This window comes from Papio anubis, chromosome 7, assembly GCF_008728515.1.
Source record: "Papio anubis isolate 15944 chromosome 7, Panubis1.0, whole genome shotgun sequence".
Classification (NCBI taxonomy): Eukaryota; Metazoa; Chordata; class Mammalia; order Primates; family Cercopithecidae; genus Papio; species Papio anubis.
Genome location: NC_044982.1, coordinates 43448319 through 43465512, shown reverse-complemented (window position 1 = coordinate 43465512; position 17194 = coordinate 43448319). Strand labels below are relative to the sequence as shown.

Sequence of the window (17194 nt, the reverse complement as noted above, 5' to 3'; positions counted from 1 at the left end):
ACATGGTGAAACCCCGTCTCTACTAAAAATACAAAAATTAGCCAGGCATGGTGGCACATGCCTGTAATCTCAGCTACTCAGGAGGCTGAGGCAGGAGAATTGCTTGAACCCAGGAGACGGAGGTTGCAGTGAGCTGAGATCATGCCACTGCACTCCAGCCTGGGCAACAGACTGAGACTCCATCTCGAAAAAAAAAAATATATATATATATATATAAATCTCAAAAATCAATGGCTTTTTATGTATGCACTCTCATATATATATATGAGAAGATGGATAGATAGACCTTCTAGTTAGTCGTTTTTATCTTAGGTCATGTTCCCTAGAAAGAGTCTTGGATTCAAGTAGATTGTAATGTACTGAGGGAATGCTCTTCAGGAAAACATTTAAGGGAGTGAGGACTAAAGAAAGAGGAAAGGGTCAAGCAAAGATAAAATCTAGCTTTGGCTGATTTATCAGAGCTCTGGAGCCTAAATTGCCCCTGCAGAATTGTCTCCACCTTGAATCAAGAGGGCTGGTCTTTGGTCTTAGTCTTTGACTGCAGGCTCCTGTGGCAGCTGGAGTTGTAGCCTTTTTTGGCAAGTAGGTTCCATTATCTGAGAGCAGGTATCTATCTAGTGAAAAAGGGCAGCTGTGAGTCATTTGCAGCCAAAACACAACAGCTGGGGAATGAGTGCACTAGTCTCAGAAAGGAAGTCTGAGCAGGGCATCACCCAAGTCTATAAGATACATCAAAGGAATATTCATGAAGACTGGAAAATATTTAGCCAATAGAACTCATTACAATATTGTCTGTAATAACAAGAACTACATTTCATTGCCCCAAAATTTGTAAGATACATGTTTTATTCATCTAGTAGGATGTCAGTAGTCATTGAAGACATGGTAGAAGGCTATTTAGAAAAAACTGGAAATAAATTTCAGAAACATTGTGAGATGAACAGACTACAAAAGTATGAACACAAAAATTTCATCTTTATAAATATAGCAGTATATATGTTTGCACATTCTTTCCCTTTTGGAAAAGATGTATGTAAAAATTTAAATAGTAGTTACTGCTCAGTGGCAGGATTATGGCTATTTTTATTTTCTACATTTTGTTTATGTTTATTCAATATTGCTTTTGTTTTGTGTGTATGTGTTCTGGGGTTTTGTCTTTTGTGTTTTCTGAGACGGGGTCTCACTTCAGGCTTGTCTGAAACCCTTAGCCTCCAGTGATCCTCTTGCCTCGGATTCTCAAGTACCTAGGATTACAGGTGTGCATCACCACACCTGTCTGTATTGCTTTTGGATAATAAAGAAGTGATTTCAAATATTATACATCAATGAACTAATTCTCAAATGGAACTGAAATAATGCAACCATACTCAAATAATGCAATCATACTCAAATAATGCAAGGCTAAAGAGTGAGAATCTAAGAAAGAATGTGTTTTTGGAGAGGTTACTATCCCAGTGTGTGGTCTTCTACTTGGTACATTTAATTTGTCATTACACCTAGAGCTGGTCAGATTGGTGATCACTGACCAACAAAAGATGAATTTATAGATCAAAATATTTGTGTAGTAATTTTCAATGGAGTGACCATATATGCCAGCAACCATTCCATTCATTGCTTATTCGTAGCCCTGTGTTCCCAAGGTCAGGAACACGAGAACACATGTAAGTCAACCTAAGGCTATTTGGTGAGTATACAGAGCAGATAATCCAGAGAAATATTTCATCCACTTCACACTGAAGCCTGAAAAATCACGTTAGATACCCCAAAGTCCCCTTCACGCCACTCCAGGCCAGCACTCCTGGCCACATCTGATAGGATGAAGAATGTGCACCTCTAGCCTCAGGAGCATTATTCCACACTCTGGTCAGATGCTTTGGTGTGATCTGGAGCAAAAAGGTGAGTTGATCCCAGTTACCTCTCTTGGAAACTTAAATTAGGTATTCCTAATATAATGAGGCTGCTAGGGTGAACAGAGGCTGGAGCAAAGCCATGAAATTTCTCAGGGCCATGCCATGTCATGGAAAGCCAATATTATAAGACTGAAAAAAACAAACAAAAAAAAAACCCACTAACAGAAACAAGACACCATGAGCTGAGAGACCATGTGGCAGCCCATGAGGATGCAGAGAGTCACTTTAAGTCTCTAAAGTGACCTCTGTTCTTGACTGCTTCCCTTTATCAGTTCACAGATATCCTCATATAAACCTGATGTGAGCAGAATTTTGAGGGAACCTCAGTCCCTCATACTAAAAGGACTTGACACATGCATGACCCCTTACTCACCACCCAGTTACCAGAAGGCTACATATTCAGTATCTCTTAGGGACCAATTTAGATTAACCCTCCCAATAAAAGGTGTTAAAGGATGTGTTTTGTTTTGTTTTTTCTTTTTCAGTGTGCTTCTTTGAATAATGTTAGTCTTCCCATGCTAGATGATAAGCTTCCTGAGGGCAGGCACCTCATCTGGTTTTACACACCAGTGTAGAAGCACCATGGTGCCAGAACATAGGCCCTTCCATAAATGTATGTTGAATAGAGGAATCACCAAATCACTTTAGAATGTTTTGTTTCTTTCATTTCCACAGCAGCCCAGTTAGCTATTTGAGAAATATTTGAGAAATAGCTCAGGGCTGCTGTGGAAATGAAAGAAATAAAACATTTGAACGTGATTTTTACAGTTTAAATTACTTCTTGCAATGCAGTTGTCTGTTGGCCCATGTGATATTATAATGGTTTTATCTGAACTGTTAAAATCAAAAGTAGGAATAAAAGCTAACTTTTACGGTTTCAATTAGTCCCTATAGTTGTGCAAAGGATGAGAACCAAAAAAAAAAAAAAAATTCCCTTGCCTAGCTACAATGTGCTAAGCCATTATTGTTATTCTAATTTAATATTCCTATCAACCATATTAAATAATATTACATTCTCACTTTACAGACACAATCCAAGCTGTAGAGGAGTTATATAGCCAGAAAGGGATGAAGCCAGGATTCAAACATAGGTCACATTCTGAATTTGTGCTATTTTCATTTATTCTGTGCTGTTTACAGGGATCCCAGAGATTGTTCAATTCACCCTTTAGTTTATATAGGGAAATTTAAAAGAGTTAAAATAGGACCTCTGATTTCCGACTCTTTGAGAGTTATAAAGTGTAATATAGATGCTGTTCCCAGATGATATGAAAAATATAAGCATGCACTAGGATTTCTGGGAGGAGAGGAGGGGGAGGAGGAGGAGGGGGAGGGGGAGGAGGGGAGGGGGAGGGGGGGGAGGGGAGGGAAAAGCACAAAAGAGGCTAAGGGCTAAAGCCAGGATCATGTACTGCAAATATCAAGATCCTTGATTTCTCATCTAATTATTCATACATTCCATTTGGCCACAGTGGAAAAATAACTTATTATCTAGTGATAATTATCATTATCTAGTGTTAATTGTTCTTATGTTACACATGAATGGATGAATAGAAGGATCAGTGAATCTACCCCTCTATACACATGTAATTTCCACTGTAGAGGAAATTACTACACTTTATGTAATCAATTTCCTCCTCATTCAAGCAAAGGTAGACTTGTAAGAATTTTGTAGAGTTCACTAAAGCCACATATTGTCCAGGTTATTTTATCTATTACCACTTATTGATTTACAGCCATTAAAAAAAAAAAAAAAAGCCTTTATTTCCCAAGTCTCAGTTCATCTGGGGAGTTAAACTGTAACATCTGAGTCAGCCATGAAAAGGTCTAATCCTGCCATTGTTCTGCACTTACAATTTCTATTTCTGTCAAGGGAAATGGAAGTGCAGGTCCTGTAGTCTTCTATCCTGACTGTTGATTTCTAAAACTGTCTGTAGCTACACTATTGGTTTCATCTCATGCTGATTACATTAACTTCATGTACTTTAGGGCCCATAGTGATTAAAAGTCAAACCAACAGGACAACTTTGGTACTGAATTTCCTAAACAGTTTTCTACATTCCAGTTTGCATTCATTAGCAATGATACTTTTGCACTAGATGTCTGCGGAGGGAAACATCCAAATGTGACGTCTCTGCTTCCCAAGTCATATGAGGGCGATCATGTCCATGTTGACTAAGCAGTGCAGTGAAATGCTAGACCATGTCCATGTTTACATTCAGCAACTGTAGTCTCTATATGTACTGGAATTCAGAGATTTCTCAAACCTTCACTTGCAAGTTGGCAGGCTATAATTAAATACACACACACACATGCACATACAATAGATTTACGCATACTGTGGCACTTTACTGTAACTTGATGATTTCTTTAAAACATTCTTACTGCCATCTGGTACAGTAGAAAGAGCATAAATTTCAGAACCTTCAGAGTATGATACTGTAAAATATATATCTGGTCTTTGTGCCCATTTCCTAACATACAGCTCCTAAAATCTTTGGAATCTACAAAGTAATAAGGGTGTCCTCTGTATCCTAATGAGACAACTGGTGGCTGGGGGACCCTGGATGACTTAAGAAAGACCAAGACATGATTAGAGGTTTGGGACTTTCAGCCGCACCCCTTCACCCCCTCCAAGGAGAGGAGATCAGCTGAAGTTTGAGTTGATCACCAATGGCCAATGATCTGATCAATCATACCTACGTAATGAAGGTCCCATTAAAACCCAGAAGGACTACGTTCTGAGAGCTTCTGGAGAGCTGAACACATGGAGTTTTTGGAAGGTGTCACACCCAGGGAGGGCATGGAAGCTCCATACCCCTGCCCACATGCCTCACCCTATGCATCTCTTCCGTCTGGCTATTCATCTGTATCTTTGGTAACATCATTTATAATAAGTAAGGAAATGTGTTCCCCTGAGTTCTGTAAGCCACTCCAGCAAATTAATCAAACCTAAGGAGGGAATCGTGGGAACGCTGATATACATAGCCAGCCAGTCAGAAGTACAGGTCATAACCTGTGCTTGCAGTTGGCATCTGAAGTGGGGGTCAGTCCTGTGAAATGGAGGCCTCAATCTGTGGGATCTGACACTGTATCCAGGTAGAGGGTGTCAGAACTGAATTGAATTTGAGGGCATCCTGCTTGTGTGTCCTGGGGAATTTGCCAGAGAATTACTTAGCATGGGGACAGCTGGTGTCGGACGTGCTCTGTGTTTGTTGTGTAAGAATAGAGACTAAAGAAGGAAAAAACATTTTGATTTGGTTTATCCTATATCCCATTAGCCCCACCTCTAAATTCAAATCTAAGTTTTGTCATCTACTATTTTGTTTACTTTTGAGCTGGAACGACTTCATAAACCTCTCTGCTCCTTGTTTTTTTGTTTTTTTTTTTTTCACTTGTAAAATGAAGACAGTAATGGTATTGCCTCATAATATTATGCATTAAACAAGATAATCTAGATAATGCACCTAGCACAGCACCTAGCAGCTACTCTAAATGTTAGGCTCCTTCATCTAAGGAGAATGGAAGGCACTATTAAGTTCACAAAGGTTTAGCTTTGCAAGGGTAAGTAGGCCACCAACTTGTATTTGAAAAAGTACTGAAGAATATATAGAGACAAAAACATACAGCAAGTGCCTGGAAAACCATCTAGAATATTTAGAAACCCAGAATAAAATTATCCAAAATTGAAATAACCTCTGGCTGTCTTCCTATGAAGATGAATAATAAGTTTCAGTTTAAAATATATCTTTCTTAGGAATTTATCTCTGAAACATTTTGCTTTAAGGCATGGATTTAAAGAGTTTATATTTAATCAACTTGAAACATGCAGCATAAGCCCCTCTCAAATTCAAACAGGAACACATGGAATTTATCTGTAAACGTTCCTTATAGATAGATCAAAGGAAGAAGCTATTCTACAAAGTCACAATATTGAAAATAAAAGAAAACTGAGAAAGAATGTGATGGTGCCTTTAAGTGTTTCATTTTCCAGTTAAGTGTGACATTCCTTAGGGGATCATATAATTATCAAGCCAGGCAGTGTCTCCAGGCTATTGTGAAGCTTCTTGCACTCAGGCCTGAACTGACTGAAACCGTGTCAAATAGATGGGGCCTCTATCATTTTGAAAGAGCGCTGTTACAACTTCTAGAGGTTCACAAATTTAATTCATAGCAACAAAAGTCACAGAACAAGCTCCCTGAAAATCATCTGAAATAGGTTGAGGTCAACTGAACAAAATAAAGCCAGTACTGGTACAGGCATATTTTAAAAGCCATTTTTCCTGCAAACAGATTGAAGGATTAAACCACATTTAACCTTCTAGGCAGATGACTGGCTTTGGTCTTCAGGGTGCTTTCTTTATAGCAGCGGTCACCAACATTTTTGGCACCAGGGACTGGTTTCGTTTCGTGCAAGACAACTTTTCTATGGAGGGGAGAGGGTTGGTTTTGGAATGAAACTGTTCCACCTCAGTCATCAGGCATTAGTTAGTCTCATAAGGAGCACACACCTTAGATCCCTCGCATGCACAGTTCACAATGGGGTTGCGCTCCTACCAGAATCGAATGCCGCCACTGATGGGACAGAGGCAGAGCTCAGGTGGCAATGCTGTTGGCTCGCCACTCACCCCCTGCCATGCAGCCTGGCTCCTAACAGGCCACAGACTGGTACTGGTCCATGGCTCAGGGATTAGGGACCCCTGCTTTATAGAATGGTCACAGATAAAAACAAACATGCTATCTGGAGGACCATTTGAATCACACAAACCACGAATATGGAACCCAAGGAGTGGTAAGACGACAGTCTGCAACACTATCTTAATTCTAAGCTGGAGTCTTGATGATAGAACAACTTAAATCAGATAAATTCCTTAAAAGTAAACAAATTGTTGGCATGACAGTCAATTATGAAGAAAGACATTTCAAAGATCTGAACACACTGAAAAGACTGACACACCAGAGATTGGTCCCGGGTATGCGACGTAGCATTGAAGTTTCTCTTTCTTTCCATCCTTCCTTGGTAGATATAACCCTGAGAAATAAAAAGGAAGGTAACTGTGGAAGCTAAATATTACCAAAAAAATCGCTTTTACACTGCGAATTCTGATACAACGATTCCATTGAATCCAAGTTGAGATGTTCTAAAAAAATTCAGAGTACTCAGAAAGTGATAGAAATGTTTCTCCAATACTAGTAATTATTATTTTAATAATCACTTAATATGAATAATTAAAACAACTTACACCTGTATTTTGCCTCCCATCTGAAAACCCACTTTAACATTCATAATCTCCCTCAGGCTTCCTAAAAACTCCACGTGTTGAGCATGATGATTCCCATTCTACAGATGAGGAAATGGAAGCGCAAAGAATTCAACTTGGCCAGGACAACACAGCCCAGGAGACCTTTTGCTTTAGCCTCACAAAAATATTTAAATGACATAGATTATATATCTAACAATTTCATTTAATAATATAGCATAGAAATCAAATCACAGATACAAACACAAAAGTGTAATAGAAGCAGATAATAGAAGCAGAGCACCCTCATGAGTTCTTCAGGGGAAAAGTGGCCATAGAAGGCCACAGAATAATTATTATTATTTGTTATTCGTTAAGGGAAAATAATTATTCTCTGGGGATATGGAATTTATTCTAATACTAATACAACCTTTAAAAACTCAAAGAATTGTTTATTGTGTGGAAGCAATGCGGATTATACATAAGCTAGGAACCTCCGGAAAGTATGTCTGTCTTGGTTATATGGCTTTTATTTTTTTTAATTCATTGTGGGTTTTTTTGGCCCAGTAATTACACTTTGAAGTTCCATAGTACAGAGAAGATGTAGCAAGTAAGCGGATTTGAATAGGTTTTTCATTGTTTCTCATAAAGACATGATTCGTAGCTACAATGTTTTCTTTTACACAGTATTTTCAGATGACCAAATCCTCCCTTCCAGAAAAGAAACAAAATCAGCCAAATTGCCAACATTCTTCACCTCTGCCACCACTCAAGACAGCTCATTTGCATGTTACAATGAAGGCTCTTATTAGCTCTTTTTCTCCAGAGCCTTATCTTGAATCTAGACTATTTCATTGAAATCTTAAAATAAAAAGATGTTAATATCTCTAGCTCTATTATTTTGATAATGACCATCGTATAGAATTTAGTGCACACTTGACACTTTGTTCTTTTCTCAAATCACACTGTAAGACAACCTGAAAGGTTTTTTTTTATAATTATTCATTTAACAAGTGATAAAACATCTCTCTAGTATAAAGAATATGCACCTAATGGAATTTGTGCTTATCTGCAATTAAAGTCACCCTCCATTGCTAAACAATATAACCAAGATTCTGCAATACTAAGTAGACTCATTCAGATTCAAAAGACCCATTTGAAAAATTCAGTTCTCTAATACAGCCTGAGTCACACCTGAGCAGAAGCGGAGATGCAAAGAAAAGAACATTTCCAAAGGGAGTTGGGGGAAAGCAAGACACAAAGTGTTGGTTTTCTCATCTTTGAACTGAGCCTTGGAGATGCCCAGATGCCAGGAAGAAACTAACAAAACTCAGAAAAGCAAAACCAGGAGAAATCTCTAAGAAGATAGAATCTGGGACCCAGGAGTGGTAGGAAATGGCAGCCAAGAGCACAAGAAAGTCAGGCACTAGGACAGGGAAAAGGCTGTGAGAACCTATTTCCCTCCAGACATGTTCTGGATGTTAAATCAGTAGGACCACCTTGGGAATAGCCAGCAGCACTAGGGAGCCAATAACTCCAGCATGGGCCAATCTCTCATCACCACTCCCTCCAACTGTATAGCCTTCTAATTACAGCTGTGGGAGGCATCTGTTAGAAAAGAGTAGCGCCTGAGGCAAAGATATAGGGAGGTTCCCTGAGAGGCAGGATAAATTGGGATGGGTTCGGGCAGAGCAAAACAAACAGGGAATTGTTAATATCAGATTGTACTGAAAAATTTCTCTACCCTGAGGCATACCCTTCTCAATGTAAGCAGAAGAAGAGAAATAATAAAGAGGAGAAATTAGTGTAATTAAAACAAAAAAGAGCCGGGTGTGGTGGCTCATGCCTATAATCCCAGCACTTTGGGAGGCCAAGGCAGGCAGATCACTTGAGGTCATGAGTTCGATACCAGACTGACCAACACGGTGAAACCCCATCCCTACTAAAAATACAAAAATTATCTGGGCATGGTGGCAGGTGCCTGTAATCCCAGCTACTCGGGAGGCTGAGGCAGGAGAATCGCTTGAACCCAGGAGGCAGAGGTGGCAGTGAGCTGACATCACACCACTGCACTCCAGCCTGGGTGACGCAGCAAGACTCCATCTCAAAAAAAATAAAAATAAAAATAAAAAAATAAAGATAAATCAATGCAACCAAAAGTCAGTCAATAAAATTAATGTATTTCTAGTCAGCCTAATCAAGAACATAAGAGAGAAAACTATCCCCAACAGGATTGAGAAAGGGAATATAACTACAGTTCCTACCCACATTTAAAAGATAATATATGGATATTATAAACAATTTATGCCAATAACTGAAAATTTAGATCAAATGGTTGAATTACTTGAAAGACGCAAACTTCCAAAGTTCATCCAAGAATAATCTGAATAACTTAATATTTATTATCTACTGAATTTGTACTTTAACATTTTCCCCGTAAAGAAAACTCCAGACACAAAGGAATTTACTGGTGAGCTGTGCCAAATATTTACAAAAGAAATAATCACAAACTCTTCCAGAAAAATAGCTGAAAAGGGAACACTTCCCAAGTCATTCTATGAGGCCAACATTAGTATGATATCAAAACAAACATTGCAAGAAATGGAAATTACACACTAATATTCCTCATTAGCATAAATGCAAAAACTCATAAAATTTTAACTAGTTGATTGCAACAATATAGAAAAAGGAAATGACATCATGACCATGTAGTATTATTAACAGAAATGCAAAGATGGTTTAACATCTGAAAATCAATAACTTCAATTCACTGTACAGGCTGAGTATCCCTTATTCAAAATGCTTGGGATCAGAAGTGTTTTGGATTTCACTTTTTTCTCTTTTTTTTTTTTTTTTTTTTGAATTTTGAAATGTTTACATGTACATAATGAGATATCTTGCAGATGGGACCCAAGTCTAAACATAAAATTTATTTATTTATGTTTCATAAACACCTTATACACACAGGCTGAAGGTAATTTTATACAATATTTTCAATAGTTGGTGCAAGAAATAAAGTTTGTGTTAAGTACTCACATGGAATTTTCCACTTGGGGCAGGGCGTCATTGTTGGCACTCAAAAAAGTTGCAGATTTTGGAGCATTTGGAATTTTGGATTTTTGGATTAAGGATGGTTAACCTGTATTAACGGAATAAAAAGGGAAAACCATATGATCAACTCATTAGGTGCTAAAAAAATTTATAAAATCCAATATTAATTTGTGATAAAAACTCTCAGCAAACTAAGAAGAGAAATTTAACCTGAAAAAGAACATATATGTTAAGCATATAGGTAAAATCATAATTAATGGTGAAATGCTGAATGTTTTAATCTCTTCCTCTAAGATTTTAAGTAAGTAACGAATATCTGCTCTTACCACTTCTATTCACTATTGCACTAGAGGTCCTATCAAGTGAAATACGTTTTAAAATACATACAGATTAGAAAGGAAAAATTCAAACTGTTTTTTAATTACAGAAAACATGATCATGTGTGTAGAAAATCCTAAGGAATCATTGTCCCTAATTCACAGGTGAGGAGTCAAACATTTTTTAAAGTCTTAAAATCTGCCCAGAGTCATACAGATTCTATATTTTCATATCCAATATTCAAACCCAGGTCAGGGTGGCTCCACAGATTATCCTCCAAGTATGATCTTCACTACCATTTCTAGAATTCCCAAACAAGCAGGCATGACAGCCAAGAGTAACTCAGACGCACTTTGAGATTGGGAAATCGCTTTCTTGATCACCATCTCCCACTCAGTGTTACCTTGCCCATCCTCCCCGGGACTCTCCATACCTGAGGTAGGATGGGGAAAGGGAGATCATAAAACAGCTGCCTTTGTCTTTTCTAGTCACACTCACTCTGTCCTTCCAGTTCTGTATCAGAATAAACATGATCCCTTTTCTTTGATTTCTACTCAAACAGCAGGAAGGTTGAGTACAGTGTACTGTGTGAAAAACAAAATGTAAACAGTAGGTATTCCCTAAAGACTCCATGCTTTGCTTCTCAAGCTGTCCTCTGAAAATTCAATTCCCCTATTTAATTTGCAGAACACTGTAACTCTCTGCTACCTATGGCTTGGCTTGAGTGTGTCACTGCTGTTCTAGGGCTCATTAATGTGCTTTGCTCAACAATGGATCAGCTTCTCTAGGTTCCCTGATTTAGGTGTACAGAAGAGCAGGAGAGAGCCCCACTTTCTTCTTTGTCCATTTTCCTCCCCCATCAGAGGTTTACTTCTCTCACCTATATAAATTATTCTACCTACTTTAAAAATCTAACACTGTTCATTATAATTTAAGTTTTTTTTTAAAAAAAAGGCTTTTACTACTACTAATACCTTAATTACTTATACTTTAATCACTGATAACCTACTAATACCTTAATTACACAGAAAACATCAGTCTCTTCGAACGGAGGTAGCAAGAGATGCTCTTACTAATTAATTATCTGGGGTGTTAGCAAGCCAGTATAGTGCTTAGGTTATATTGTTTTGGAGGGAAAGCGTCATATTCATCTTAGACCCTGCTATTAATATACTCTCAGGTTAATACTTTCCCACACAAGCTTTAGTAATAACAATTTAGTAACGAAGAAGCCAATGTTTTAGCCACATTGGATGAGTGGCAGTTCCAGAACTTCAGTTCTTAAGCCACTATAGGTAGTAGGAGGGCCCCGGGTTGTGAGGCCAGCTCAGAGGTGTGGCTGGAAACTGCCCATACCCTCACTTGCAAGTTACAAAGAAAACCAGGGAAGGAAAATGAGCTCCTTTGAAGCAGAGAGAGGGAAGAGAATAGCATAGGGCAGAACCTTAGAATGCCCTATTTCCCCAATGCAGAAGAAGTTAAGAACATTTCTACCATTTTTTTAAAGAAAGGATTTAAGTGGTACCTAAAACTGAGATCAATGTTTTACATAAGTTCAGCATTTGTGGCTGCTGGAATTTTTATATCTGATTTCAGCTTTCCTCCAAATGATAGTCTCAGAACATTTTCTGAAATCTCAGAGGTGAAAGACCAAGGCAAGCCAGGACCTCCAGCATTTGTTAAAATGTTTTGTGTAATCCATTCGGTTTATTCTGCTCCAGGGCAGGCTGATTTTAATCCTCATATGCAGTCCATTGTGACCCTTCTGCCCACAAAGATAAGAGGAGTAAAGCTTTTACAATAATGTAATATCATATCTGGAAAGGATTCCACAAATCCTGCGGTAAGATTGCAATGAAAAATCCAATTTAGCAAAAGCTTTACGCAGAGACATGCACACACACAATGCAGTATACCTCCGATCTCTGAAGCTCATGGTAGGAGGGGTGGGCCAGGGGAGAGACATAAACCTGTATTCTCAAAAACACACCACTTCAGAATGCATGTCTTACTACTGCAAAAATTGTTTAATATACATCAAATAAGTTATTATATGAATACTAAGATCTTCAGACTCTTTTCCCCATTTGTTCTGAATCTCATACTAGCAAGATAGAACTTTTTTGGTTTAACCTTATAAATCTCAATTTCTTTCTAGCAGAAATGTCTAGCTTTGACAAACCCAATTTTGCTTTCTCTTGCCCTTTAAGATATGTTGTTATGGTTTCAGAGAAAATTCCAAAATATTTCTGATTTTTAAGCTTACTGCTTTATGCTTACAGTATTATCCAGATTTAATGGAGAATTAATAAACAAACACAAAACCAGTATGATGGTTTGCTAACCAACAGCAGTACAGTTAAAAGCAGTTTGCTTCCTCTGGGCAGATTTTGACCAACATTATCACAATGACCTTAGCCTATAAAGCAACGTGATCAGCTTCCCCCAAAGCAGTCGCCCAACTACCTGCTCAGGCTATTAATCTCTTTTCATTACCTACATTTTTAATCTACTTTGTGTGTGCCCCTAGTTGCTTTTTTGGTTGCAGGAAATGAGATGCAGCAGTATAGCCGTATCCACCAAAGGAGAAAAGAAAGTGCTGGTGGGGTGTGGGGTGGGGGCGGAGGGTTGAAACCAGGACCTTGCTTCCTATGAGAGCTAGAGTTGTATAAAGAAAATTTCTTAGATAAAAGTCTCTCTTGTCCTTGGAAAGAGCACACTGTTTATTTATTCTATAGTTAATTCTTTCATGAAACCATTATTTGATAACATAGTCAACCTTACCCTGATTAATCTGTTTCAAGTGTGCATCTTTATGTGTCGGATTTTGTTGGTGTCTTTCATTTGCTCAAAAATTCAGTCTTCGGCCGGGCGCGGTGGCTCACGCCTGTAATCCCAGCACTTTGGGAGCCCGAGGTCAGGAGATAGAGATCATCCTGGCTAACATGGTGAAACCTCGTCTCTACTAAAAATACAAAAAATTAGCCAGGCGTGGTGCCGGGCGCCTGTAGTCCCAGCTACTCGGGAGGCTGAGGCAGGAGAATGGCGTGAACCAGGGAGGCGGAGCTTGCAGTGAGCGGAGATCCGGCCACTCCACTCCAGCCTGGGCGACAGAGCAAGACTCCGTCTCAAAAAAAAATTCAGTCTTCATCCCTTTCCTATCGCACCACACATTCTCCTGACAATTTCACTCCTTTGCCCTTCTTTTGCACAGACAACAAACTCACATATTCACAAAAGCTTTCTTTGTGCCTTTCATTCTTCATCCATCCTTCTTTGGAACATCTTAACTTTCCACATATCCTGACTTTAAATTCCACTGGCTTCACATTCCACCTTGTACTGCAGTTATTAGTTGGAGTGTCTCATTTCCCCAACCAGATAATCATCTCAAAGGCCACAGCCCTTTGTATCATCCAGAGTGTCCATAATAGGTTCTTAATCATTATTTGTTGGATGTGAATTATCGTGTTTCTCTCATCATCACTCAAGCTTCTTCTGACATTTGTGAAAGCAAATGGAGTTACAATATAAAATCTAAATACTCCGTGTAGCATGTAAGACTGATCATATAGTTGGCTCTGAATCAACCTTTTTGCTAAGCATTAATCTCTCTCATCCACTCCCAACTACCAGTCCAACCCATATAGGTTTTAAGCCACATTGATTAAATAACAACCTACTATATTATTTTTAAAGACCTAATCGTGTCACCTTAGGCAGATGCCTTGTCTTCTCTATTATAAGTGTTTTATCTCAGTGACTAATTATACTTAACTAATACAGATTTCTTTTTTCATCTTGTAGTTCTCCAGACCAATACTATCTCATGCTTCTATGCTTTTGTACCTTCCTCCCCTTCTTGGAATACTGCCCTGATTCCTACTAACTCCCCTCTCATTCTAATGACTCTAAATTTAGAACTGTAACCCCAGATTCTCTCCTGACCCCAAAACCATACATCCAACTGTTTATTTGGCATCTCTGCCCAAGAGACACTAAAAGTCTATGCCATTGGTTCAGATGAAATATTATAGTGTCCTGGATTAGGACTGTAGCTGTGAAGATGAGCAAAAGAAGTAGAATTTGGGATGTATTTTAAGAGTGGTGTCAACGGGAGTGTCTGTGACGTGTAGACTCAGGTTAGTTCACATTATTCAATACCCAACATGAGACCTAGAGCACAGGCTCAATTCTCTGTTAACTCTGCTCCTTTTCATGGCTATAGCTCTGGTGAAAGACTTCATAAGCATACATCTTGCAATTGCATGTATTTAGTTGTCAGGCACAGAAAACTGGACTACAAATCACAAATCTATTAACACTGATTCAGTATTAGATAATTTAAATTCTTTATCTCCTGATAGGCTTCTTATTTTTAAAAGATCCATGCTTGCATCTCCACTTTCCTTCTTAAAATTTCCACTTGAATGTCTCACAGTTATCTCATACTTAACGTTTTCAAAACCAAATTCTTGTATCTTTTTTTCTCTTTTTTTCTCTTTATTTATCTTTATTTCGATAGTTTTAGGGAAACAGTTGGTGTTTGGTTGCATAGAAAAGTTCTTCAGTGGTGATTTCTCACATTTTGGTGCACCCACAACTTGAGCAGTGTACACTGTACCCAACGTGTAGTCTTTCATCCCTTACCCCCTCCCACATTCCCCCCCGAGTTCCCAAAGTCCACTGTATCATTCTTATGCCTTTGTGTCCTCATAGCTTATCTCCCACTTATAAGTGACAACATAGGATGTTTAGTTTTCCATTTCTGAGTTACTTCACTTAGAATAATGGTCTCTAACTCCATCCAGGTTGCTACAAATGCCCTTATTTTGTTCCTTTTTATGGCTGAGTAGTATTCCACGGTTATCCACTTGTTGATTGATGGCATCTAGGCTGGTTCCACATTTTTGCAATTGCAGATTGTGCTACTATAAACACTCATGTGGAATTCTTGTATCATATGCTACTCCAATCTGCGTTTTCTCCAGTGTTCTTTATCTCAAAAATTGCACCATCTTCTACCCAGGGCCAGAAACTTTAACAATTATCAATTAGAGTCTCCTTTAACAGTTTTCCTTCCCTTACTCCCCATGTCCAATTAGTTGTGACATCCTAATAATTCTACCACTAAATTATAACTTGAAGTCACATAGTTATCTCCATTTCTGTGACTACCTCCTAGTGCAAACCAATGACATCTCTCACTGGACAATCGTAAATAACTGCTTTTATGCCTCTTTTCTAGACTTTCTTCAGTGCATTTTCTACACAGAAGCCAGAGAGTCAATTGAAAAAATGCAGATCTGTCACTCTCCTTCATTTAGAATTCTTCAATTCTTTCTACCCTTTTTAGAATAAAGTTCAAAATCCTCAACCTCACCTACAATACCATGCACAGTTTCACCTCCACCTCTCTCTAACTCCACCTCATAACTCTCTCCCCCTTACTCACTATGCTCCAGACACAGTAAGTTTCTCTCTGTTTTTACTACATTCCCTGATGTCAGCTCCTTATCTGGGATCTTCTCTACTGTATTCTCAGCACCTAGATAATGCTTTCCATGTACATGTTCAATTAAGATTTATTGAATGTATAAAAGAATGAATGGGTTTTCAGGATCATAACCTTTATGCCAGAAGAGGAGTTGAATCTGTTATGATCCTTTCAGCTGCAAGTAATGGAAGATTCAACTCATAGAGGTCTGAACAATAAAGAATTTTATTGTGTCACACAACTAGAAGCCCAAGAATAGATGAGCTTTGGGTCACTTATTTCAGCTACTGAATAACATCTTCAAGACTCCAGCTTCTTCCTTTCTCTCTTCCCTGTCATCCTCAGGATGCAATGCCTCATCCTCAGTATGCAATGCCTCCCCTTATAATCACAAGAAAGCTAGAACATTTCAGATGTCATAGTCAATGATGACAGCCAACTAATAATAGGCATGTTTTCTCCATGCAGTTCTTTTCAATAATGAAAAAAAAAGCCTTTCCAGAAACTTCTCAGCAGAATTACCCTCAGTTCCATACACCAAAAGTGAGTTACATACTCTATTCATTCCTAAGCAAATCACTGACAAAGGAAATGAAACCACCACGACTGATGTAGACCAGTTATGCCCTGAAGCTGGGAAGAATTTCACTTTCCTTAAGCAGTGAAAGGAAAACAAGGAAACCAAATCAGAACTTTGCCAACAATGAAAAGTCGAATGGTAGGGAGAAATGAGAAATGCAATTGACAAGAAAAAGACTATTAGACAACCAAGAGTGTCTGCTGCAAAAGAACATCATCATCATCATCATCAAAGTTCAAAAACAGTGTTGGCCAAAACACACTTCTCTATTTAAGTGAACTATTAGGACTTGAAACTATTTAAATAAAGACTTAAAGTTAATTCTAAAAACATGTGTTGAGATAGCATATTTCAGAGCACAGATTGTGGTTACACTTGACCCCACTTCAACCAAAACAGCTATACTTATTTCTGTTTAAAATATTGAGACTCACCAAAATATTTCATTTGAAAAAAAAGCATTCTGGATTCTAGGTGAAGGTAACAGCTAATTAGAGAGAAATGCTCCAGCATTGAGAGAAGGTAGCAATCGCCCTGTTCTCCTCCTCTCTCTAACATCCCTTCTCCATCTGTTTGTAGCCTCCTCTTCTACCTGCTC

General features: G+C 38.4%; 1 long non-coding RNA gene across 1 annotated transcript in view; it reads right to left on the bottom strand.

The window, feature by feature from the left end:
• LOC110743790 overlaps positions 1-17194 on the bottom strand; it is a 94126-nt gene that overhangs the window by 20946 nt on the left and 55986 nt on the right. The window contains exons 3-4 of the long non-coding RNA XR_002523386.2: positions 10187-10289; positions 6868-6942 (exon numbers count right to left, since the gene is read on the bottom strand). This is a non-coding gene — a long non-coding RNA (uncharacterized LOC110743790). The remainder of the gene's footprint in view (positions 1-6867; positions 6943-10186; positions 10290-17194) is intronic.